This window comes from Carassius gibelio, chromosome A5, assembly GCF_023724105.1.
Source record: "Carassius gibelio isolate Cgi1373 ecotype wild population from Czech Republic chromosome A5, carGib1.2-hapl.c, whole genome shotgun sequence".
Taxonomy (NCBI): domain Eukaryota; kingdom Metazoa; phylum Chordata; class Actinopteri; order Cypriniformes; family Cyprinidae; genus Carassius; species Carassius gibelio.
Window position 1 is genome coordinate 17,505,611 of NC_068375.1, and position 27,415 is coordinate 17,533,025.

General features: G+C 38.9%; 1 protein-coding gene and 1 pseudogene across 1 annotated transcript in view; one reads left to right on the top strand and one right to left on the bottom strand.

Moving 5' to 3' along the window:
* LOC127998986 (SMC5-SMC6 complex localization factor protein 1) overlaps positions 1–352 on the bottom strand; it is a 30,733-nt gene extending 30,381 nt beyond the window's left edge. Inside the window, exon 1 of the mRNA XM_052592152.1 lies at positions 96–352. The gene's annotated coding sequence lies outside the window, so the exon portion shown is untranslated. The remainder of the gene's footprint in view (positions 1–95) is intronic.
* A 13,542-nt stretch (positions 353–13,894) lies between these two features.
* The window catches only part of LOC128014962 (uncharacterized protein KIAA0825-like), a 107,351-nt pseudogene continuing 93,830 nt past the window's right edge, over positions 13,895–27,415 (top strand).

The following is a 27,415-nucleotide window of genomic DNA, read 5'->3' on the forward strand; positions in this document are numbered from 1 at the left end:
TCTTTACAAACAAAAGTAAAGTTGAAATGTCATATAGATTGTGATTTTAACAGCTGCTTTACAAAAACAAGATGTATATAGTTTCTGTGTCTTACCTGAAACTGAAAACAGTGAACTCACTCTCATATGATGAATTGTAGTCTAATCTCGTTCTTCCGACAACGGCGCGCCAAATATCATCACTGATATGTCTATGGACATTTTATCGAGAGACAGTATCAGTACAGTATACATAACACACACAAAACATTATTAATATGACGCTAACTGTAAGGTTAGATCGAATAGATATTTCGACCTTTCGTTATTTCTGTCATTTCAACGAGTTTACTTCCACTTCAAAACTAGTGCACAGTGTGGTGCCTGACCACGGTATATTATTAGGGGGGGAAACAGTATGTTCAAACTCACATAAATATTACTGTTTTCAACTCGACGTGCATACAGTTATCAAAAATGGACTGAGTACGTAAAAAAAATAAAACATAGATTATTAATGAAGTCCAAACAACGAATGAAAGAATTATAAAAAGAATAAATACACGCGCCCCTCTTTTCTCTGTGGTTTACTCTGTTCCGTAACACGGAAATTGTAATATGCTTCCGGTTAGTTGTCACAGACGCTTTGCGCTTGAGATTCACAACAGTGCGTTACCACGGTCACCACACGTGTTTGTAAACAAACGGAGGCGATGGTTGAACAGTTATGTATTCGTCCCCGTAAGCGAGCTTGACAGCATGTTGTTTACCCATCTGAAAGCCTTTTAAACTTATACTACACTTTTGCCAACAATCTTATGTTGTGAATCGATATAAATGATTTTTTGAAACACATTTCTCGCATTCCCATTAAAACGCTCGCTGTTTCCTTCCATTAGTGCTGTCTCAGAATGAAAGAAATGACTGTGGGGCTGTCCATTTGCTATATTTACTCGACACGATTAGACTCGTGCTTTTAAATTCGATTGCTATAGCAAACACTTCAAAGATAATTTAGGCTTTTTCACTGCAATGAAAAGTATAGATTTGGGAAGAAATGCACCTGACAAGTGAATTTTAGCCCTAATAGTCCTTCATTTCTGTTGGATTTAAAGTGATGAAGAGCCCCTGAAATCACAGAGTGTATTTTGCCTTAACCTCTGTTTATTTACTGGTGTTTGTGGTGTGATAATGGACATGGACCATCAGCTGTGCTGTTAAATGCTATGAAAGAACCGCCCTGAATATGCACTTAAGGAACAAATGTGCTTTAAAAGAGCTTTTTGCAATGCCAAAATAATATTAGAGAAGTAGGAACTAATCTAGATCAAGTTTGAAGGGTTGTTAAAATGAAATGCTTTTGAGAAGTGATATATCTATTTTAACAGCAATTTTGCTAACTCTTTTATTATGTTTTCAGATTTTATTAATAGAAACATTAAATGGAATGCTTGTAGTTTTTTATAGTCATGGAACTTTGTTGTGTGTGTGTGTGTGTGTATATATACAGTGGGTACGGAAAACATTCAGACCTCCTTAAATTTTTCACTCTTTATTATATTGCAGCCATTTGCTAAAATCATTTAAGTTAATTTTCCCCCCTCATCAATGTACACACAGCAACCCATATTGACAGAAAAACACAAAATTGTTGACATTTTTGAAGATTTATTAAAAAAGAAAAACTGAAATATCACATAGTCCTAATTATTCAGACCCTTTGCTGTGACACTCATATATTTAACTCAGGTGCTGTCCATTTCTTCTGATGATCCTTGAGATGGTTCTACACCTTCATTTGAGTCCAGCTGTGTTTAATTATACTGATTGGACTTGATTAGGAAAGCCACACACCTGTCTATATAAGACTTTACAGCTAACAGTGCATGTCAGATCAAATGAGAATCATGAAGTCAAAGGAACTACCTGAAGAGCTCAGAGACAGAATTGTGGCAAGGCACAGATCTGGCCAAGGTTACAAAAAACATTCCTGCTGCACTTAAGGTTCCTAAGAGCACAGTGGCCTCCATAATCCTTAAATTGAAGATGTTTGGAACGACCAGAACCCTTCCTAGGGCTGGCTGTCCGGCCAAACTGACCTGTCGGGAGAAGAGCCTTTGTTAGAGGGGTAAAGAAGAACCCAAAGATCACTGTGGCTGAGCTCCAGAGATGCAGTCGGGAGATGGAAGTTGTAGAAAGTCAACCATCACTGCAGCCCTCCACCAGTTGGGGCTTTATGGCAGAGTGGCCCGACAGAAGCCTCTCCTCAGTCCAAGACACATGAAAGCACCTATGGAGTTTGCTAAAAAATACATGAAGGGTTCTCTGGTCTGATGAGACCAAGATAGAACTTTTTGGCCTTAATTCGAAGCAGTATGTGTGGAGAAAACCAGGCACTGCTCATCACCTGTCCAATACAGTCCCAACAGTAAAGCATGGTGGTGGCAGCATCATGCTGTTTTTTTTTTTTTTTTTCAGCTGCAGACAGGACGACTGGTTGCAATCGAGGGAAAGATGAATGCGGCCAAGTACAGGGATATCCTGGACAAAAACCTTCTCCAGAGTGCTCCGGACCTCAGACTAGGCCGAAGGTTCACATTCCAACAAGACAATGACCCTAAGCACACAGCTAAAATAATGGAGTGGGTTCACAACAACTCCGTGACTGTTCTTGAATGGCCCAGCCAGAGCCCTGACTTAAACCCAATTGAGTATCTCTGGAGAGACCTGAAAATGACTGTCCACCAACATTTACCATCCAACCTGAAAGAACTGGAGGTGATCTGCAAGTAGGAATGGCAGAGGATCCCCGTAATCCAGGTGTGAAAAACTTGTTGCATCTTTCCCAAAAAGACTCATGGCCGTATTCGATCAAAAGGGTGATTTTTGTGAATATTGGGTGCTGTGTACACTGAGGAAAAAAAAAAAATAACTTAAATGATTTTAGCAAATGGCTTTAATATAACACAGAGTGAAAATATTTAAGGGGGTCTGAATACTTTCCATACCCACTGTGTGTGTGTGTGTGTGTGTTTATATATATGTATATATATTGTGTGTATGAATCTATGTTCGTGTTTTTAAAATGTATGCATTACTGACCCCAAACTTTTGTAGTGGTTCCGGATATTAGAATTCATGTTTCCCTTATCGAGTCAGTCTCTCAAGTTGACATTACATATGGGGAGAAACCCATTTCCACTGAAATGATGAAACCTGAAAGGAATCACTCTGTTGCTCTTCAGTAGCCAATGGTGTTTAAGCATTTGCCCAATTGGTGGTCTCTGCTATTATATAGGCAATGTCGGCTGCTAATTTACCTCAGAATCTTTCTCCTTCACTATCCCCTCCTATGTTCAAGTTGAAGAACAAGAAATAAGATGTCTCTTCGTGGATTGCCGCATCTGTGGTGGGCCCATCGAGTTTCTGGATGCACACATGGACTGTGTACAGTCTCGGACAATGTGGACCTTCTTGCGAGGCTTGCTGTTTTATGCAAAAGTGGCCTGTTGGCTTCTGCATCTCCCCCATCCACTGCCATTGAGCCACGAGCTGAGAGATTGCAGATGGCCCCCACTAGGAGGCACTGATGATGAGCTGATTTCTGCCCAACGCCAATGTCGCTTTAGTTCACCAGAGCCTCAACTCCCCTATACTGAGGACCGTTTCTTCCCTCTGTCTGAAGTGTGGGACCTGGTCTTGTTTGGCTGTGGGGAGGACGATACGATGTCCACAAGCACCTCTGACCTGGGTGCCTGGTTGGAGGCCTTTACAAATGAGTTTCAGAGCTCATGAGCATTCTCACGAAGGTTGTGGCAGATATGGGGCTGGACTCTGCAGTACCGGGAGTAGCCTACCAAGTGTTGGATGGATGTGTCTTTCCTTGGTGTGGGCCAGCAAGCGGATGCCCCGCTGAGACCTAACCCTTTCTTTCCTGAGCTTCTCAGTGAGCTCACATGGTCGGCGCTCCACTTATTGAGCCCAAGTGCATGGACATCCTGTAGAGGACACCACTGCAGCACACTTGTGTCCATCCTGTGGTTGGAAAACCACTCCACTAAGCCATATTGAGCCACTGCTCATTTACACTTTTTTTTGCAGACGTTTTTATCTGAAAGCGACTTACAGTGCGTTGAGGCAATAATTATTATTTTTTTATCAGTATGTGTGTCCCTTGGAATTGATCCCACAACCTTTTGCACTGCTAATGCAATGGTTTACTGCTGAGCCACATGGACAGGTCACATCGCAGAGAAGGCTTACATCTCAGTGGGACATGTGGCATCATAATGGCAGTCTTGCAGGTCTTCCAGACTCGACTCTTGAAGTCCCTGGATTAAGAGGGACCAGACCCAGAGTCATTTCGCAAGCTGTGCTCAGCAGCCAACCTGGCCCTGTGCACTGCTAAGATGATTACCCAAGGAGTTTATTGTAAATTGGGAAAGCCATGGTTCCTGGAGTTGGTGAACTAATCATCAGCCCTGTGTGTGCCCTGCATGCTTAAGTTGCCAGTTTCGAACTTCAGCTGTTCGTCTGTTTTGTGGGCACTAAGAAAGGTGTACCACTGTCGAAACAGAAGCTATAACACTGGATTGGGGAAGTGGTTCACTTGTTTTATGCTTACAGAGGACTCGACTGCCCAATGGGTGCCCACTCCACCCGGACAATGGCATCTTCATGGGCCTGGATTAAAGGTATGTCTATTCAGGGCTGGTCGTCTCTGTACACTTTTGCTCAATTTTACAACCTGGTTATTACTTATATTACACTACACATTCCTTCTGTGCAGGGGAACAAGGCTGAGCAGTCACTGGACAACAAAGTTGCTTGAAGACACACCCCTCCCAGATGTTATTCAACCGTGGTCGTTTTATGTGGTCACTGCTTTTTTTATATCTAGACCAGCGTGTTCCACAATCTACTTGAATGTGGTGAATTTCTCACCCAGCCTTAAGGACCAGCCAGCTAAAAAAAAAAAAAAAATCACCAATGGAACAAACAAATGACTTCCTATATTATGCTATTCCAGTGCTGCTTGACTCTGAATAGATAGGCACTGGTGCTGCCTTGTCTCTTTAATAAACCTGCATCTGGGTGTTTCAACTAGGTTCGGTACCCTGCCTAAGGGTGGCAAGAGGCAGGATATGCATGCTGATATGCTTGTTTGCTATTGCAGGTGCATGGTCTACCGTATCTGCTCTGTTCGAGCTGGACCAGCATTGGTTTTTCACACGGTGGGGTTTTATACATTCCCCATGTAATGTAGAGAGACCAACTCGATAAGGGAACGTCTCCAGCTACTCACGAAACCTTGGTTCCCTGAAAGAAGGGTATAAGGCATTACGTAAACTGCTGTGTAAAAAAATGAAGAGCCTCAACGAGTCTAGTTCTGATGAAAGATTCTAAAGTAAATTGGCACCCGACATCGCCTATACAGTTGCTGAGACCGCCAATTGGGTGAATGCTCGAATGCCATTGGCTATTGCAGAGCAATAGAGTGATTTAAATCAGGCTCCAACATTTCAGAAGTAAAGAGAAGCGTATAACTGCAGCCTGGAGATCTCCAAATGGGTGCAGGAACTCCAAAATGGGGTGGGAGTTCCAAAAAAGGGTGTGGCTTCCTACCATTGACAGACAGGCACATGACATGCATGCAGTTTTTCCCCCAATCCACTTCAGTGCAAACTCCACCCCACAGCTGATTATAAACTTTTTATTAATTTTGTCAAAGTCAGTTGATTAGTGATTTTCACACTATGCTACAAAACATGCTAACCCCTAAGCTTACCCCACACCTGACCCTAACTTTAACCAGTGAAATTATTGACTGCATGGTGGGATTGGCACTAAATAGCATGATAAAGAAAGATGCAGTTCAGGAGATAAACAAGAGATTGTTCCATAACTCCCCAACAAGACCTCACTAGACAATGGCACCTTCTTAGTTATACCCAGTGTCACTACCCTCTCCTACCCTGTGAGTTTCATGCCCTGGGATGCACCCATTGATTGGAGCAAATTTATAGATTACACGCTGGGACACCTCATGGGTGAGTCCCATTTAAATCATGAAGCAGAGTTTCAAACTCCAGTCTGAACACCACTGACCATGAGCCTTGGGTCTGCTCTCACAAAGAATATTCATTTATATAGCATTTTTTTCAGATAAACTAGAAACAATGTTTAATTTATAAAGTTTATTTTGAAATGTAAGTCAATAACAATTGGCTGAAGCCAATGGTGAAAGTCTTTGTGTGAGGAGACCCAGACCCATTTGTGAGGTTCCGCCCACCTTTGGAGTTCACAGCCCAATTTGGAGATGTCTGGTCTGCAGTTATACCTACTTGAAAATATGGAGTGAACTCCAAAAGTGGGCAGAACCTCCAAAATGGGGTGGGGTCCCTTCCGCCATTTGGAGATCTCCAGGCTGCAGTTAAACCCTTCTCCCCATTTTGGAGATCTCCGGTCTGCAGTTATACCTACTTGGAGAAAAAGATATCCTGCCATACATAATGTCTAGTTCCCTTCTCTCAGGGAACCAAGGTTACATGAGTAACAGAAGACATTTTGCTTTTAAACTTTTTGAATATTGTAATATGTTTTTGAGCTTTTCTTGAATTTTGGTGCTTAGCTAAAAATGGAAATGGACATAGATCCAATGTCATAAAAAATATATATTTATGTATGAGACTGCAATCAAGTAAAATTTATATTTCCACTACCCACAGGATTGACAGTGATTGACTAAATATGAATTATGAATGCACAATCAATGTGAATTAATGAACTCTGCAATGAAATGTGTCCATTTTAACCTGCTTAAACAACCTGCTTTGTAGCTCTTGAAAATTAAGGGTTCTTGCATGACACTGAGGAAAAGAAAACTGGAGATTAAAACCACCATAGTAATATTTATTTATTGAATCAAGACCGTTTTTGTGAACATAAATTGCATTACAGTTCCTATAAAAGAAGGTGACTATTTATTCATTTATTTATTTTATTTTATTAACGCGTAGCGTTCTGGCATATTTTGACAAAATCAGCTGAAACTTTATTGCAGAGGAAACTTTTGAATACTTTAAACAGTAGTTCACATGTAAGCCAAAATTGTTTAAATATAGTGAGAATATTTTCATAACTATTACAGGACAAGTTCAGGAGAAGTCATCCAGCAAAACAAAAACAACATGCACAGTCTGTAAACACAACTATTACACAGACTTGATTTATTCACCTGGAACCTTTTCTCTTTTTTCCCCTCATATTCTTTCTTACCATTTTGGAGTAAAACAATGCACTTCTTTAATACATTAAATATTGCGAAAGCTTTATTTAAGTGTTTTTGGAGCTAGAACATGACAAGAAAACCTTTTGCAGACAGTTTTAAAGCAGATGCACTGGGTGCTAAATATTTCACACCACTGCCTCCATTCTGAGTGTGGAACAGTTTGTAAGGGTAGACATGCAGAGAAATACTAGTGTGTCTTTAAGTGTCAAGAGAATACATCTGTCCCAGCTCTTTCTCTCTCTCTCTCTCTCTCTCTCTCTCTCTCTCACATGCACATGCACACACTTACACACAGCAGCTCTCTTTTTTGTGTGGCAGCTTTCAGAACTACTCTGGGACTCCACAACATTTGAGTTCAAAATAGATAACAAGACAAAGGAAATGGAGGGTGCATCTGCCTAATTGGGCCCTATGTGGTGACAGCATGAACCTGACACTTTTCCCACAACTCTCATGTGGATGAGACACGCACGATGATGCGCATCCCTTTGTAACATCAGCTACACACACTCGTGCACGCACAGACATTGACATAGTCTGTCCCAATGTAATTACACTGTTCAGTTCCTAATCATGTGTCTTAAAAACCTAAACAAGTCTCTCTCTCTTCACTCTTTCCCCTTAGACAGTAATCAAGGCTTGAATAGAGTTTAGAAAATAATAACACGCAAGCTTAACTGCAGAGTCTGTCAAGTGAGGGAAATAATATTTGTCCAGCTGGACAGCCTTTCCCTTTGTGCGGGCTAAATGAATGTTGAGATTTCTGTCTGTACGAGGAGAAAGGGCTGTCGTGTTGGAGAGGAACTGCACGCCGTTTGGTGTTTGACAGGGATTATTAAAATCAGCCTAGATGAAGGGGAGAGGGGCCCCGGCAAAGCCAAATTGACACTGACACTCTCCATTACACTCCGCTTGACTTGCGATGAAGACGTTGATACAGTCTCTCTCTAGCGCATGATGGATCTGTCCGAGACTTGAACATTGAGGGCTCTATAGCAATCTGAGGCCAGATGGATTGTTTATTTAAAACAAGGGCAAGAAGATGTGTCAGTCTATATCCCACTGGCATTCTGGTAATACCGCAAGGCCGCTCTTTCCGATATGCATGTATTACCACTGAGCTATACTGTAAATTGAATGGCACTCCAGCTTGACACAGAGAGGGGAGGCAGATAGATGAAAAGCAATGGATAAAGGGTAGAAATATTTATGGCAGATGATAACTAGCGCTTGTTCCAGCTGCGCTTTGATGCGCAGCTGCTGATAAGGATCTTGTTGGAAGTGAAATCAAATCATTTCATGTAAGGGGCCGTCATGTGTGTTCTAGTACACATTTCATCAAACATAAAGGATTATCTTTTCAAGCTTACATTTGATCCCATTCAGACAAATACAGTACACGAGCAGACATTGATTATTTCTTTCTATTGGTTTTCTTTTTACCGGCAATGGCTGTCGAGACAGTAGGTTATGATGCCTACAGTAGGTGTGAAACGGAACTGTGTAGAGGTGTATTTTACCCATTACTGTCATTTGCTGCAGAAGTTCTTCTGTACTTTCATTTTACTTAGGCTTCCAGAGCAAAAAAAAAAGATCCTGATCCTTTCATTTTTGGAGTGGGTTTAAATATAACATAAATATAAAATAAAAATTAAATACTGATTATATGAAACAAGGCTGGTAATGAATAAATCTCTTTGTCATGTGCATTTAGAAATGGGAAAAATGTATTCAGGAATAATTGAAGTGGGGAAAGTCCTGAAAAAAAAACAGAAAAAAAAACAGAAACATGGTGAAAAATGTGTCACACATTATTATGCTAGAGAACCCAAGTATTGGCAATCCCAAAGCAGAATGCAAACTACAGTATAACTATAATGATAACGATAATAGCTTTCAAAATAATTCTTAACTTAAAACAGTAGGGAAGTCCCACTACAACTATATAATGATAATGGCACAGGAGAATGATATCGCTGAAATCCCTTTTATTAGTATTTTTTTTTTTTAAGTTGATGAATGATAATACATTGACAGCCAATCAGAATCCATCCTGCTTTAAAGAGCTTGTGCATTTACAGTGGTAGACGACATAAGAGCAGTGCATGCTTAGAATCAGCAGAACAATTATTAAAGGGTCACAAAGGGCGATGAGTATAACAATATCTATAGCTATACAGTTTTAATAATCATTCTAATTCTATTCAACCTTGTTCACAATAAAGCACGCCTCGAGTACCTTATTGCTTTGATAAAATGGTTACCACACAATAGAAAATATTAAAACCAAAAATATAAGTATTTATATGTTATGCTTTTTTGTAATAAGTTCTTTAAATACTATCCTTCCACATAAAAATAGCTCCTGATGGCAACGTAAACGGCAAGAGATTTTTCCGATGTAACATGCCTTGTCTTATGGAGCTCAAATAAAAACAGAGAATAGGAACTGTTCTCATTCGCTGTGTCATTAATGCTTTTTAACACCATGATATTTCCTCACACACATACAGTACATCTTCTTATCTCTCAGCATGAAAAAAAGGTCTGTTTTCCGTCTGATAGTTTTAAAAAGACCAATTCACTGCATATTGGACGTGAGTTTGCAAGTGTCACACATCTTGTAGGCTTTTAATGGAATAAGCAATTCAAAACAAGACAGTCTCAGTTTTTATTGATCTTCCATGTGCCTTAGTCATAAAGGTGCTGGTTCTTTAGAAGATTATTGATCACTGTGATATAAAATGCATCTATATTTTAATATACACGGCTAAAAGTACATGACCAACGTGTTTGTACTACAAGGATCCTATATGAAATGCAAACATCAGGACTGTTTGAGAAGACATAAAATTGCTAATATATTAAGCACAAGGTTTTTTTTAGTCATGTAGGAGATTCCTTGTAGAAGCTTCCTCCAGTGTCGGTAATCCTAAAATTGAGACCGCTTGATTAATTGAGGGTTGATGAATAGCATGCCACTTCAACTGAAATCAATGAACTTAAACACTTTCTGAATGCAAACTCGGAGCTAGACATCCTTTTTTATCCATTTTGATGGAAGGTTGTGGCATTATCAGATATTCCGGTTTTGTTGTCAGCGAAGGACATGTTGACGAGTGCCCCTGAACTCGTTTCTCTCACTTAATTTGTAATCTTTTTATGCAATAATGCATTGGTAGTTTTGGAGGACATGCTTCTCATGACTAGATCTCTGTTTGTTCTTCCCGATCCTTCCCCTCATCCTCTCTCTCTATCTCTCCTTGATGGCACCTCTTTCCATTGTGCCACCAGTTTCGAAAAAATCTATCTCTGCAATGCTTTTATCCTTTATATTGCTCTGAGGACCAGAAGGTTCTACACTAAATGTGTTGTGTGTGAACAAAGGCGGTCTTACTCCCCCCTGCCATTAGACACACATTTTCATACCTGTCTGTCCAGCCTCTCTTTCCAAATGGGAAAGTAATAATTGAAGATTCCACATCTTGAAACGAAAACCCTTGTGTGGGTAATTCAAGGATTATAACTGAAGGCTGAGGCAGTTTTTCTGCCTCTCTAAGCATTAAAGGGTTATCTTGTGTTCTTGGAGAAAGATGGAAGATGGGGGACCATTATAAGAACAAAGAACCTGGATAATAGGGAATTGCGCATACGAAAAAGAGAAAGGGAGGGATGGGAGGCTGGTGTAGCTCCAGTGATCATTCGGAGCAGAGCTGATGTGGATGGACGTGGGTGACGACTTCACCCTTCTCCATGACCTCCACTAGGGTGGGCCAAAGCTGTGCTCTACACCTGCTACTTAATCCACTTACCCTAGGACAAACCCAAGAAAAGAATGAGAAACTGGAGAATTTGCGGCTGCCCATCTCGTTTTGCGGTCCTAACCCATTTATGGGTCAGCGAGGCAGGCCGCCTCCTCTAGGCTCTAGGATGTCGGAGATTTGCCTAAGAGCCACTTCTTAATTGAAAGAGATTAAGATAGCCTGTCAAACAGTCTTGGATCCCCCAAATTGAAACACTGTTATCCATTAAGCTTCATCAAATCGGACACTCAGGGAGGCCACCGGCAGTACGCCGGCCCCTGATGAAGTGTCAGCCATAGTCCAACGATGGGAGGCCAGGCTTCAGATTTCAACCCGGCTTATGGAAGATAGCCACAGCTGCGTGCCAATTTACCTCTTGTGTGCAAGTTAGTGTGTGTCCTGACAAAATAACCCATTGGGGGTTTGGCACGGGAGGAGGCTAAGCAGGCCAGATCTTGAGTCAGCGGGATCCACTTTCATGGGTCTCATTGGGTCCGGTGTATTCAGGGAAAAAGAGGCCTTCTTTGATAGCTCCCAGATAGGCTATTCGTTTCCTGGGCACATGACTTGGTGCTCACTGAAGCTGGGGCTTATTTGAAAGAGATCTTTTCCTCTCCCTCCCTTTCACCCTGCTATTTCCTTCTCCGCTTCTCTCTCCTGGAGCGCGACAGCCCACCCACACTAAATTAATTTTGACAAGGAACTTAAGATAACGTCAAAGAGCTGACTAATCAGTGTATTGGGTTTCTGTAAGGCAGAGAGCTGTGAAACATGCCATCATTTTTAATAAAAGACTCCCGTTGCCTCTCTCATTCTTTCTAGTCTTCTTGTTCATCCCCCCACCCCTCTCGCTCTCTCTTTACCTGGTCTGTCATGTCTGGTTTGTGTGGATTTGAAAAACAATTACAGTTTTTGGAAGCATGATTGGCAGACAGGGAGGAAACAGAGAATGAGGCTTAAAGGAGCTTTCACTAGTCTCTGCGCTCAGGGTTTTGTGTGGAGCTGGTCTCCCTGAAATTCCTTTCAACTTCTCCTTTTGTTGTTGTTTGATTTAAAGGGTAGATTAATCAGGAATCTTGTGTGTGTGTGTGTGTGTGCGAGGCTGTTGATGGTCTTTTTGGCTTTAGTTAACCTCGGTTCTTTCTTTGTTGTTGTGTGTCACTAAGAGTCAGTGAAAAAAGTGTTGTTGGATCTGATTAATCTGGAGGGAGTTAGAACACCTCTTCAGGTGGGGTCAGATGAAAGGGTGCTTTAGATATGTCTATAAACTGTTTTATTTGAGTTGGGCAAGTTATTAAACCACAGTTATTATTGATAAACGATTATTATTGCATTAACACATTAACTGATTAACGGCAACAATTATTTTATTGCTTTAACGCAGTTTTTTATTATTATGAAAGTCCGTTGGTCACTAGCTCTGAATACATATACAGACAAATCATTGGTCACAGAAGGGGATGCTCCTGATCAAATTATTTAGGCTTAGCATCACAAACCACTGTCCGCTGTTATTTTTAACAGAAAAGAATGCAACAAACTCGTAATAATGATTTTATAAATTGGAAATACAAAGTTTCCGATAGAATGTGAAGACAGCAGAGAAGCGCTTGCTCAACACAGTGGAGTGAATCATTTTGTTAACTTTGTGGTTGATTATCTTGAGTAGTATGGGATGCGGTAACACACGTCCCTTTCACATTATATTGCTTTACAGATCTGTCGCTTTTGCTGCTCAGAAATATTGATGCAATCATGCAGCATTTATCAGAAGATCTGCACTCCAGCGTGGTTATCTCTCACACTCACTGATCTATACATGACTGAACCACACTCTTGCTCTTCTCTTCCAACCGAGCCAGGGTCTGCTAAATGGAACAATCACACTAGTCAAACGAACCAGGCTTTGGGGGTCAAACGGCTAGTGTGAGCACACCCTAATTATTATCCCTCATCCCTCATCCCCCACACACAAGTCTCTACCTGCCCATCAAGTGTTGTCTGCGCCGCACATGTATCTAATAGGAAGGTGTCTGTTATAATGTTATGATCGAGGTTCCGGAGTCTGAGCATAACTTGTTTTTCTATAACAAACTAGAAAATATTTTCTATAATATCTTTCCTGGCAGTGACAAATAGCTTGTTTTATATTTATGTTTGATTAAAAAGTTTGATTATTGTTTATTTTATAATTTGGTAATATTGATATTTTAATATTAATAAATGTTTGTGTTTCATTAAAAAAAAATGATTATTGTTTATTTTATAAAATTAGCAATTTTGGTAATTTTGCATTTTCTTTTGCTATGCTTTGACTGTAATCTTGGACTTTATACTGATACTCACCGGTATGCATGCAGCATAACAGGAAGTTTCTCCTCAAATGCCACTGTAGAATTTGCCATATACACAGATGTACAGTCATCTATATAAGGCGATTTCCCAGTGTGGCAGCAACCAAGGATTTTTTCTTGTTCTAGGATGACCGTTCTAGTTTTAAAGTTTGTCAAAAATAACATTTTTTTTCTTAAGTAAAATAAATAAAAATAAAATAAAAATATTTAGTGCACTTACTGTATAATGCTTTGTATATGCATGCTTCATCAAAAGTGTTACCAAAAGTTTCCCAGAGGCTCATTTAATCTGATTGTATTTATTTCTAGAAAAAAGTAATTCATTTCAAACCAATCTGTGATAATCTAGCTGTAGTGAAAGCATGTCCCTTAAATATTTTCTGTTGCAATGTGAAATTCTGTCACATCATCAGTGGCAGGCGGCAGAAGTTTGACGGCAGCTGCCCCTTTGATTGATGCCAGTCCCCATGAGTGCTCAGACCAGCACTCTCCGTGACTCCCCTTCAGTGATCGCTGACCCCGTCCAGCACCAATACACAGAGGATTACACAGGCGTTGGCGAGTGGCAGGAGTGTGAGTGGATGAGAGATGGGACTTTTATGAAGTTTTAGCGTTGTCTGGCTGCACAGATGGAAGATCGTTTAGACCCTGCTGTTTGAGCAGAGTCCTGGGCTGACGCCTGCCTCAGCACCGGCTCGGAGAACAAATCCTTATTTTATTAGAAACATTAAACAGCCTTAGTCAGTATATCTGCCTTTCTGCTAGCTCTGGATGGCTACACTTAACTAATGTATAAGAGCTAAGCTGAGCGATATCCTTGAGTTAACAATGTTCACAGAAAACACTGAGGAGCGGATAATTACCATGAACTTGTTCAGAACGCCCTATACACACAATAGTTCACACAAAACTTTTCAAAATATAACAAACTGTAAAAAAAAACTCCAAAAGTGAAGGAAGTCTGCACAAATACAGTTTGGCTGCTTCAGTCAACACGCATCAACTATAAGCAGAATTTCATCCCTATAAAGTACCAGTTTTGTTTGTGTGTCTGTCGACAGCATCTTTACTGTGTAAAACAGAATTTTTACGTTCCCCGTTAGGGCTTGTGTTTTTACAGCGAGCTTTAGGCTGTTCATTAAACAGAATGGGAAGATTTGCTTTTCCAGCACGGTCTGTCAGCACCTTCATGTCCTCTCTTCACACATATTTCCTTTTTACTACAAAAAGAGACATTTGTTGGATTCTTGTCGGCAACCTTGCATTTTAACCAACGAAAAGAGCCCTCTTCATCTTTGCTTTCTACATTATTCAGCTCCAAATCATTAAAATTAACAGCTCTTTATATTCACTTTATGTTTGCTCTCTTTTTTTGAGGAAGTAAAACTGTGTCAGGTAGAAATGAAATTTAATAAGCTGCCATTCGAAGGCATCTGGGCTCATGCATAGTGTTTACAGCAGTGCTTTATGTCGCTTTGTACGAGAAGTGTCTGTGTTTCAGCTGCTGTTTGTGTGCGTGTGTATCTGTATGGCTTTACGGCTTTGTGTCGTGTCTCATTTTTCACGGATAGAAGGAGACAGAAGTGCTGATGCTGTGTGGTTATGAGGAAGATCGGCTCATCCTGTGTCGTCTAGAGAGACATGCCACATGCCGACGCATGTATAATACAACTGATATATTGATGTCTGTGTTCAGTATGCCCGATGTGGCTGATATCAGCTACCTGGATAGAGTGTGCTTGAGTTAAAAGGGACAGCTCGCATGTAACACATTATGAGGATGCATAAAAGTAATTTCAGTGCTAAAAATTTCATTGTAATTCAACTGCACAATATAAAGTCAGACAGAGATTCTCTAAACAGAACGTCCATGTGCCATCCTTTTTTATTTTTTTTTATTTTTATTTTTTTACATTTTCCCAGTATTTACTTTTTTATTGCACAAATTCCTGCACATTTCATCCACATAAAAGTTTAAAGCATGTGGGCAAAGTTTTGAGGACTTGCTTATCGCAATTGTATGTAAATTGGAAAAAAGCTAGCAAATTTCTTTGTTAGCCTTTTCAGTATTCCCATGCCATATGGCCATTATGTAGGCATGTATGTATGTATGTGGAAGTCAGCAAATAAGTAAGCAGGGCAAGTAAAAATCCAAACTACTGACCTAAATGAGTCTGCAGAACAAACCACTGAACCCTGGGACATATTTTAATATTCCTGTAAGTTGATCTGGTGCCATTAAAGGGATATTTCACCTTCAGTTGCTGGTGACACTTGCATAGTGTTTTTTTTCATACTGTGGAAGTCAATGTGGATCAGCAACGGAAGTTGATCTATCCCTTTAAGATAGTAAATTGTGGTAGTGGAAATCACTGACAATGAAGACTTTCATGCAAATTCTTACCCCTGCTTGAGAGTGTGTGTTTGTTCTTTTTATTATAGTATTGAACAGAACCTGAAGGAACTGCAGACCAAGGTTGGTGAGACCAGCCTTGGAGAGAGAGTGCCCAGTCCAATAGAATGCCTCCAGTTGTTCAGTCAGCGCAACTTAAGCATCTTGAAACCAGTGGCTACGAAGCACAGAGAGCTTCTGGACTTCCTTCGAGCCTTGGTGACCAAAACTATACCTAACCCCAATGCAGTCTGTCTAACAGACGTCATCATGCCGTGCTGAGGAATAATATTGATTTCACATTCAGTTCTTGACATTATTAATTCTGTCTTTCATATATTATAACAGAAAAACTCGCTGAAGGCAGAGGAGGCTTGTGAAGAGGGCATTCTGCAGTTATTACTGAACATCTCTTCTCAGTGTGGTGTTACTTTCCCAACTTCCTGGCTGGCATCTACCCACGAGCACTCCTCGTCCCCTAACTTATCCATGCCACGTGATGACCTCGCTCTGGAAGTCCAGGAAGCATGGGATGATGTTTGTTTCTCCTTGCGGAGCCACTTAGGCGAACTCCAGATAATGACTGAACCAATCCACACTGTAAAAAATGATTCACTTTATTTACTCAATAAAATTGTTTAAAATGTTACATTCAATATTATTAATTAAATTTAACACTTTATAATGAATTATTAATAATCAAATTAGATGGTTACAACCAACCATTCAAAATGAGTAGAATAACATGAAAAAATTAATTAAAATTTTCACAAAAATATTGATTTTATTGAAAACAAAGAAACAAAAAACACTATGCTAAAGAATACTATGTTATACATGCCAGGCCAGTAGTTGGGGATCATGAAACACTATACATGTTCACATTTTTGTTGCTTAAATAGATATGATACAGGCATCATGTTCAGAAGTTTGTGTCTTCAGTCCCCCAAAAGTTATTGAAGACACCTAAGGTTCACAAACAGAATCACTGAAGGAAAAAAAGATACATTTATAGGGTTACCATTATAGTGGTCAGTGTTTGCTTTAGTTGGGCTCTTGACCCTTGACTTTTTAATGTTACATTTTGTACTGCTGTTGTAACTGAATTATAACAGCTAGATTTGCTGACAGAATTGCGGTGGTCCTGGTTATAATCTAGCACAATCTTTGTTTGGCCTGAGCATTATAAATTGAGTCTGTTCTCGGAGACACATTGACATTCATTAAAGCAACATCTGTAATTCTGCAATAGAAGACCTGGATTTTTATGTGAAATCCAGAGTTTAAGAATTCTGATTAAGAAAAAAAAATGCGATGGAGAAGGGAAACTTTCTCTTTGGCACTAAGTGACATCAAGAAACAGCATATGATTCTCAAGAATGGTGACAGACAGCATGATGGGATCCATAAATTAGTTTTGATTGGTGGCACCCAGAATGCAGTGCAGCAAGATTTTTGATGGTCACCATTGTTGAGATTCTCAGGCTGATTCTTGATGTTTGTGTGCCTAAATAACATTTTTTTTTTATTTTTTATTTTTAAATGTCCAGACCTTATGCTGTTCAAACATAGGACAACTGAAATCCAGGCCAAATGCTGTCAAAACAAACAACACCACCTGATCTTACTCTTTATTGGCTTATCTAGCAGCAATCTCACAATTACAGCAACCAAAAAAAGTTTTGTTTGAAAGGTTAAGGGTAAAGTTCCCAACTACAGCAAACACTGACCACCGTAATGGTAACCATAATTTAGATTATTCTCCCGCAGTGATTTTGTTTGTTAACATCAGGTGTCTCCAGTTTTGGTAGCTTGAAAACATGAGCTTTTGAACATGATGCCTGTATCATCTCCATGTAATCAACTAAAACATGACTTTGTAAATTACATTTTTGGGCTGTGTTTCTTAGTCGCCAACTACTGGCCTGGTATGCATAACATAATGTTCATAGTGTGTTGTTTTTCTTAAAGAAATGTTATTTTTTTGTTGTTGTTTCTATTTGTTTAAACTTAGCTTATTTTTTGTGCTATTTAACTCATTTTGAATGGTTAATTTCTAAGTATCTCATTTGATTAATTCCAATTAATTCTAATGTGTTAAATGTAATTAACAATATTGCTTGTAATCTGTTGCCACAATTTAATTGAGTAAATATAGAGTATCACTTTTTACAGTGTAGGTGTGCTGATGGACAAGGAGATTGAGACAGCACTGAAGGACAACACCGCGCACGACATGAAAGGAGGCAAGATGTCCAGCAAGAAGTCTGCAGTAGGTCCGTGTCTTCATTTCCCTCTTTTTGTTCATTTTGCACACAAAATTGGAAATAGTAAATGGGTTTATAAGTTGAAACTGCCAGTTCCAGTCTGATCTTGACATGTACACAGTTTAATGTCTCAGTGTGCTTTGAGATTAAAGGCTAGAACAAATAAACAATTGGAGAATCAACATTTTGAGTAGTTTGAAAGTATCGCCCTTGGCAGATACAAAAGCTGAACACACTCGTTCTTTGAAAATCTAATTTTGTTCAGAAAGTTTTTCCAAACACTGATGCAGAAGTGTCCACAAATCCCACACTTTTAGGTTGGTTTGTTTTCACCCTTCTGTTCAGTTCATCCCAAACCAACTCAATGGGGTTTAAATCCGGAGACTGCTAGCCATCCCATGATCTGAAGGTAGTTCTGACAAAACCTAGGGGTTTGTTGTGGGTCATTATCTTGCAGTAGGGTGAACCCGTATACCAGAGGGTACTGCATTGCTTCAACATGCTGTGGTAGTTTATTTTGGTGAAGGGTGCCACCCACTCTTGAACTGAAGTTTTTAGTTGTCAGTAAATCTCTTTTGTTATTCAGAAGATGGAGGTGTCTTACAACTTTTGACTGGTGTGTGATTTAGTTTATTTTTTCTTTTTTTTTTTTTGTCTACAGCTATTTGCTGAACGTGATAGTCTCAAATCTTTGAAATATATTTTGATTTTTGTTTATGACACTTCATAGCAAGTTCATGATAACTCAACACATTGCATCGGAGTTTACAAAAAACTCTTAAACTAATGAAGATGGAGAAAGATGTGCATCTTGAGTTGAGAATAAACTGCCTCTTCCGACCCTTATTTGCCAAACAGAGAAACTTGTTAGCTGATGCCAGTAATTTTAGACGTTAGTGTTCATAAGATTGTCAGAAATGCTGGTGTTTTCAGCACAGTCAGAATAAAAGTCCCAGAACTGTCAAAATGAAAGTAATTTTCTGACACCTGTCAGCCAAACAGAAAAATGTATCGCCCAATACAATAATTAAAAAATTTACATATATACAGTATATCATCCAATATCAGCCTTGTCAATTTATTGGTCAATCACTGTATGCATCCCAAAACTTCATATGACAAAGCAAACTGTGGTTGTGTGCAGAAGTCTCTTGGGCTGTTCTTGTTCTGTATAAGCCACAAAATGAATCCGACTTCATGGTGATATCCAAATGTCTAGCTACATGAATTTAGTAGTATATAAATATCCCTTACCTCCAGGCATCTTGAGTTGACTGAATCATTTTATGCACCACTTGCCAAATGCTCTCATATTCTAAAGATTGTAACAATCACTGTTTGACTATTCCTTTTTTATTTTTATTTATTTGCTGTTCTACTGATATTACTCTAAGTATTGACAGATCTGTAATAGCTCGGTTATTGTGTTTCAGTGTAGACACGTCAGTGTTCATTTTTATGGACTCATTATGGCGTCTCCACCATTTAATTCACCTTCCACAATTCACAAATTTTAACATTCAGCAGACAGTTTCTCTCATTTCCCGGCTATAAAGACAGAATGAGGGAGCAGCAAGGCTGAATAATTGGCCCTATGTCCATTGGCACCTACATGGGGCCCAACAATCCTTCAAATGAATTACCAAATGCACCACAGCTGTGTGTTGCTAGAAAGTGATTGTAATGTGTGTCCGACACTTGACTATATAAGTAATGTACTTACAGCACAGTACCACAAGCCCGTAGGTAAAATTTAATGATTGAAATAGTTGTTTTTCTATTAGTCAGTTACTAATAGCAACGCACAGTTACTTGCCTCTTTATGGCTGGTTTTCTAGCTAACAACTGTCTTAGGAAATCTAAATATGCTGTATAATCAAACAATGAGTGCGTTGACAGTTGTGGATGGTTCCAGGGTTTGCGTTTTAGCAACATATTTTTTAAGTAAATGATGAATAAATGTTTTGCAATGGAGGGCATCAAAACAACCTGTCGTTTCTTTTCTTTGTCTTGTTAGGTGTTATGTATTGTGCTTTATTCATTCTCTATATTTTGCGGAAAGCCCGTCTGGGAGAAGTGGTGGTGGGGTGGGGGTTGAATCTTGATGCGCTGTCCCAAGGGAGCGCCGCCGCTCCTGGCATCCCACACTGTCAAAGCACTGAAGCATTTAACAGCTTTTCTTGCGCAGATATGCCAGTTCCTTTAACCCCTCCATCTGAAGAGGATGAACAGACCCCCCCCCCCACCTCATTCACCAGATGTGGGAGTCTCAGGCCTTTGTACTCCTCTCATTTATGTTGTATCTTTTTCCCCTCCAATTTTTCTTAGATGTAATGGGGTGAGGGCTGGGCTCAGGAGACTGCCATACAGGTCAGCTGATCTGGAACAATAAGGAGTTTAAACCCTTACTATCACACCTCAGTGGATTTGTAGCAGACAGGATAAAGAACTGAAAAGTGGAAGTGAGAGTCATATTGTGCATGTGTGTGTGAGAGAAAAAAGAGCTGGCTGTATGTTTGTATGCTGTATTTGAAACTCACAGACATTGGATATTTCACATATATGTATTTCAGTTCAGCCTGAAGAAAAGTATATCAATTTCTGCGATGTGCTGCATTCTCATTGGAGACTCTTTATATATCAGTTTGTATAACATACAATAGAGTCCACAGCTCTTAGACCACAATGAAAATCTGGATTTAATTTAAACTGTAACAGAACATTTTAATATTAAAACAAACAAGCATAAATAAATAAATGAAACAATCAAACCAATATGAGAACTCGTAATTTCTGAGTTTGTGAGTGTGACATGTGAGTATGTGTACAGATTGTCAGATGTTCTTCCAGTGAAGCTCAAGATGCTTTTTGAATTATCTCAAATCATGCTGGAGTACGTTCATCAGTTTTTATGATGGAGTTCATGCAGCTCAAAGGCTCTTGTCGTTAAAGCAAAAGTGGGACAAACCAAATACTTAAACAATCAGAATTGTTATGCTGATAAATACATTATGCAATTACCAAAAAAGCAATTTGTGGTATCAGACATTTAGACTCCATTCTCAGAGGAGGATTATGCATGTTTTAAAGTGCAGTTATGCTTTCAGAAAGTCTAATTTTATAATAATGTTGTTAATAAGTAAAGTGGGTAGCATTTTAATTTACAGTCCTGTTCCTCATGTACATACTATGTACTTATTATAGTAATTACAATAACTATGTAATAACTAGGTACTAACCATGAAACCTACCCCTAAACCTAACCCTACCCCCTGTAGTTACCTTGTGTTACCAGGACTTTCTTAGATAAATACACTGTAAGCACACTATAAGTACATGTTAGTACACGTACTGTAAAATAAAGTGCAACCGTAAAGTGAGTAATGACTGCTTCAGCTTTACCATCACGGATTTAAATTACATGTGAAATAAATGAAAATACACCTAAACCTTTGAACGGTTCTCTAAATAAGTCACATACATGCTTAACTTATATTTAACCTGGAATATTATGTTAGTCTTCACCATGGACATAATGTTTTGTTAATTTGATGTAAATCAGCATCATAATGAGATTTATAGAAGTTGTTTACCTGTATTTCTCAATAATTACTCAAATATGTCAAGTAGTTCAGTAGCACTTTATTTTACAGTCCTGTTCCCCATGTACATACTATGTACTTATTATAGTAATTACAATAACTATGTAATAACTAGGTACTAACCCTGAACCTACCCCTAAACCTAACCCTAACCCATGTAGTTACCTTGTATTACCAGAACTGTCTTAGATAAATACACTGGAAATACACTATGAGTACATGGAATTACATGTACTGTAAAATAAAGTGCAACCTGATTTTGTTTTAGTGAATTTGATGAACCCGCATAACTTATGACAACAGAACAACGCACGTCCTGTTATATGAGATGGATCGACCTCTGCATTTCCATTTCCAGCTAGCTACATGCTTTTACTTTTTATATCTCGCAGCTCCTTCCCACATCAGCCGAAATGTACACTAGTACATATAAAAACAGCTCTAATCCCCAGAGCCTCCGTATCTCTACTGATGTCTGTCTGTGACACTCTGCAGATTCATTGTCATGTTGTCACTCTCAGGCGGCGGAGATTGCTGTGTTTGACATAGCGGGTGGATAAATTAGACATTTTTCTGAATGGTTAACATTATGGGTCAGGCCGCACGTCTGGAACAGGAATGCTGTGGAACGTCCATTGTGTCCTTTTTAAGATTGACTTCTCTCTCTTTTCTTACTTTTCTGCCAGAGAGGCCAATCAACACTGATACGAGAAAGAGAAAAAATGAAATCAGTGGCTAAATTGTTGCATGATTGCCCATTCCCTAAAGATGCCGGGCATCATTTGGAGAAAAGCATTTAATAATTGCTTTTAGGGGCATGTCAGACACATGCAATTCCCAGAACTAATGGCCCAGCTAGGCAGAACACGGCCCCAAGGGTCAGAGCAGGACAATCCAGCCAGCAAGAGCTGGAACCGCACACCTCTGTTTGTGTGTGTAAGACAGAGGGAAGGAGAATGAAAGAAGAAATGAGGGAGCAGGCATGGAGGAGATGAAGTGGCAGCGAGTGTAACCCAAAGGGGAAATGCACTTCAGTGTGAGTTTAATGCTCCAGACCGGGGATTTGGCAACCTGCCACACAGCAATTGTTTACCTTTTTTGCTCACTGGCTGCATCTGTTCTGTTTTGTAAACGGCACTAAACTGTCTGCCCGTAAACACTGAAATCAATAACAACTGTTTGGGGATTTCCCAGCCTCCCCTACGATTCTTTCTTCTTCTCCTCTCTCCTTCACTCTCTCTCTTGTTTTCTTTGTGCCATTTTTCACTGCCTCCCTCCTTCTAGTCAAAGCAAGTGTGATGTGAATAGTTTACAAAAGGTTTTATTTTTATGCTGAAGAGGCAAACCTGTTCAATGATCAGTCTTCTTTATAATATCTTCTTTTGTGTTCTGCTGAAGAAAGAAAATATAGGTTTGGAACAACGTGAAGGTGAACACTATCTGTACCTTTAAAGGAGCACTGCAGTTAAAATGTCTGAGCATCCTGACCGGCCAGACATAGCAAGACAGGCTTAACCAGTGGTTCATGGGCAGAACTTCATGACACAAGAATGAATCATTTTTTGAATGAGAATTTCATTTGTATCATCTATTAAAACCTTTCCCCATCTTAATAAAGAGCAAAATGGTGATCGCTCAAGGATAATTATTTTTTTTAAGCTTTAAACTGGTGGTCTTTGTCTTCTCCCCATACTGCAAAAACGAAATTTGCATTGTGTTACTGTTGCCCACAATGCACCTGGAGCTCTGTGCAAGCTTACCCAGGTCATTCTTCACAAAAGTCTTACTTTGTTGAAAATAATGTTCCCATTTAAAGCTTTTACTTCCCTCAGATGTTCAATCTCTCTTGCATTATAATTGTATTTAGTGTTTAATAGATATTTCTTAAACACATGAGTGATCTTCTGTTAAATATTTCTGCCTCCTTCATCCATTGTTCCATCTATCTACTGTGCTCCCAGGCCTTCCCTCTTTTAACTGCATCTGATATGAGTGCAATGCCCTTTTAATGACCCCGGCGAGGCCCTGACTCTCAGCTCTTTTCACAGTAAACGACACGTATCACTGCTCTCAACACCTTCAACACCTCCACCCCATCAGCGTGTTGTAATAACCCCCATTATGGCTTCAGTGGCTGGGCCATCCTCCCGCACAAGGTTCCTAATGGTTAGCTATGAGAGAGGCCCTAATATGCCGTTAATGGCGGGGTAATAAATAGCCTGACAATGGCTGGGTGGGAGGAAACGACAAGATAGAATGACATCGGAGCATTAAACATAAAGGTGAGTCTCCACCTCTAAGTGTGAGTTAGTACTTGGGGTGTAGAGGACAGCTGGGGTTCAAGGACACCTCTGTGATGGATGAAGACAGATGGCAGGTGAGGTTTTGAACATTTTGTAATGTATGTGGAAAACAATGTTATGAATTGTCATGAAATAGAAAATGAGCTTATATTGTTAGTGATGTAAGGATCAGGCTGTCGGAAGAAAGTAGTGTGCATTGTGTGCTCATTTAGAGACATGTTTCTCTAGTTTACATGTCTCTAAGTTGTAGATGTCATAGCATCCTTTTTTTACAGAAAATATATATTTGATATATATCGGTATCTTTAAATTAATCACTCAAATAATGTTTTGATCATGTGGCCCACTCATAACCGTGTTAAATAATCGTGATTATGATTTTTGCCATAACTGAGCAGCCCTACTTTCTATAAAGGTATAGTTCTCAGAAAAATCTGTCATTATTTTCTCACCCTTGTTCCAGAAACGCATGGCTGATTTTCTTCTGTGGAAAACAATAGATGTCGAAGCTGCTCTTTTCCATAGACTACAGGTGTTTCATAATGTCAAAATTGTCAAAAAAGCACAGTAAAAGTATAATAAAATGTTACCCTTACAATGTGCTATATTCCAAGTCTTATAAATATGTGATGCAGTATTTATATAATATATATTTACATATCGTAGTGTGAAGAACAGACTGAAATTTCACTTCATCTTCTGTGACTTTCCATTTGAATTATACTTTATTTGTATTATTGTTATTATTGTAATCACTTTTGGTGTTATACATCTTTATAAATCATCTTCCATTTTTTATAGTTTGAAGAAAAAAAGAAAAAAGAGCTCCTTGGAGCACCTTTTCCAGTAAAGATGTGCATTATATAAATATACATTTTCATTTTCATTGTTGCAAGACATTACACTCAATTTGCGCATACCTATATAGCAGTTTTCTGTACTAATATGTTTATTCATGTTATATACATATTACAGGCAAGTACTCAGAGCTCCTACTAATATTATGTCAATGAAGCACTTATTAGGGTAATTCCATCATAATGGGAATGCAGTTACTGTACATAGCTCATTGATATGGTTATTATTAATCCTGAAGTAAATTGTTACAGATACTATTATACAGTTGCGCTCGAATACAGAACATTCCCAGTGCACATGTTACCTGTGTGCTCCATGTGGCGCTTGATGCACAAGTCTTAATAAATTATTCAGTATGTTTGGATGGAGTGATTTTACTGACAGGCTGATGTGCTTCTATGAGCGGGAGTGGATCTCAGTGGAGTGGATCTCTATGCATTCATGCAGCCGTTTTCCCAGTTCTGCCTCACAGTCTCCCCCTGGACCCCATTAATGAAGAGCCAAGATGCTGGTATGACACGCTCACCTGTGAAAAAATATGTGCACACATCTACACACACACATGCATCACAAATGCATGATATTTATTCCAGGCGCTCACTAACCCACCTCATCTCTACACTCAAAAAAATAACTCTTTGAATGAACATAAAAAAATCCACATGATTTCCACATGATTAATTTGCTTTATTTCAGCATTATGCAATTCTGTAATTCCAATGTAATGTACTTACGTTGGGTCAACTTAATTTATTAAGGTTGATTCAACTTATTTACTATGGTTGGGCAAAGCTTAATTTAATAGTGTCAGCCCAACTAATTTGCAATGTTTTGGACAATGTTTTTAATAATTAAGTTCATTTTACAAAATAAGTTTAAGTAAACTTAACAAACCTTAATAGAGTCAACAAACAACAATTGAGTTAATTGTACCTGAAAATGTTAAATAATGATAACAAAAAATTGGAATAATGCCATTTTAGGAATGCCACCCCCTTGCATTAGTATCATGTGCAGCTGATTAATATTACTCTTCATTTAGACCTTTCTTTAATTTCAGCTTATCAATTACATCACAAACATATTTGAAACACAAAACAACATTTCAAACTGTTTGTTTATTTCTTTGTTTGTTTGTTTGTTTGTTTTGTTCTAAAACTTATCAGAACAACTTTATTGCTATAAATTGTATTACTCATCTACCTATATAATGGTGCTACACTTCTGCAAGAGGGTGACAGAATAACAATTACCCATAATACACTGCAGAAATCCTCAGCCAATGAGATGCAAGTCTATGTTGGTTTCATAAATCTGTTACTTTTACGCAACAATGTTATGTTGGCTGAACAAATAATTTTTAAGTAAAGCTGACAATACACACTTTTTTGTTGAATGAACTAGATTAAATCAAGTTCACATTGTTTAATAATTTTTTTTTAAGTAATCAGAACATGAACGAATTAAGTAAAATTGGCAAAGGTGAAAGTACTTTTTTTTGAGTGTATAATCTTGTTAAATAATGAAATGACACAAAAAACTAAATAAAGGTATGCATGATCAAAGAATGTGCCTGATGAAGTGGAGAGAAATGAGAGCTTGTCATGTTGTCGGCTTGACGATAACATTTTAGAATCCAGAGCGATATTGTTGCAATTATCAGGACTCCTTTCTTTTTTTATTTCTCCCCTCCCTCCATCGCCTTCCCACTCAATCTTCCTGGAGCTTTCATAGCCGGGGCTAATGCCTTCCTGATCCACTCCCCAATGCCTTTTCTGTCAGAGGAAGTCATTTAAGAGCACACTCAAAAGTATTTGTCGAAGTGTCTGGAAATATCACAGCCCTCTTCTCCGCGGCCCATTCTTCGGACCTAATGCGGAACATCCCCTGGGTGATGGCTTTGGCAGCTGCAGAAATGGGAGAGCCACGCTGGAGATGAGGGTCATCGGCGGGTTACAGGAGAAAGTTTGTGTCCAGCAATGTTTGACTGTAGATTTGAGAGGAAACTTTACAGCCTCTGTGGGATTGGAGTAGATTGCGAGGCCACGGTTCACAGCCCCTCAGGTGTCAAATGCACATTCACAAAGTCTTTCAGTTTTTACTATTTTATTTCTTTGAGAAAGAAACGTGCCATCTTGGATTCCAGCGTTGTATGTTTCTGGTTGGGAATGTCCTCAATGTAACCTTCAATATCTTCCAGAAATCTTCCAATCTTATGTTAAAAAATGTTCAGTGATTGGAATACAGCATACAAAGAACATATCTTAATCAGAAAATAATGCTCTCAAAAGACCAAACCAAATTTCAGTGTTGAAAACAATTGATACATTTTTATAGTCACTTTTGATCAATGAATGTGTCCTTGCTGAAAAGTATTTATTTCTTTGAAATAAAGGAATTCAAAATTGGTTTACTTTCACTTTTGAACAATTGAATGAACCCTTGCCTAGTAAAAATAATTATCTTCGTAAATAAAAAGCTTTACTTACTCTATAGTTTTGAACAGTAGTGTATATACTGTATTGTTAATATTTCATTGTTTTATAGTAGATTATTTACCAGTCCT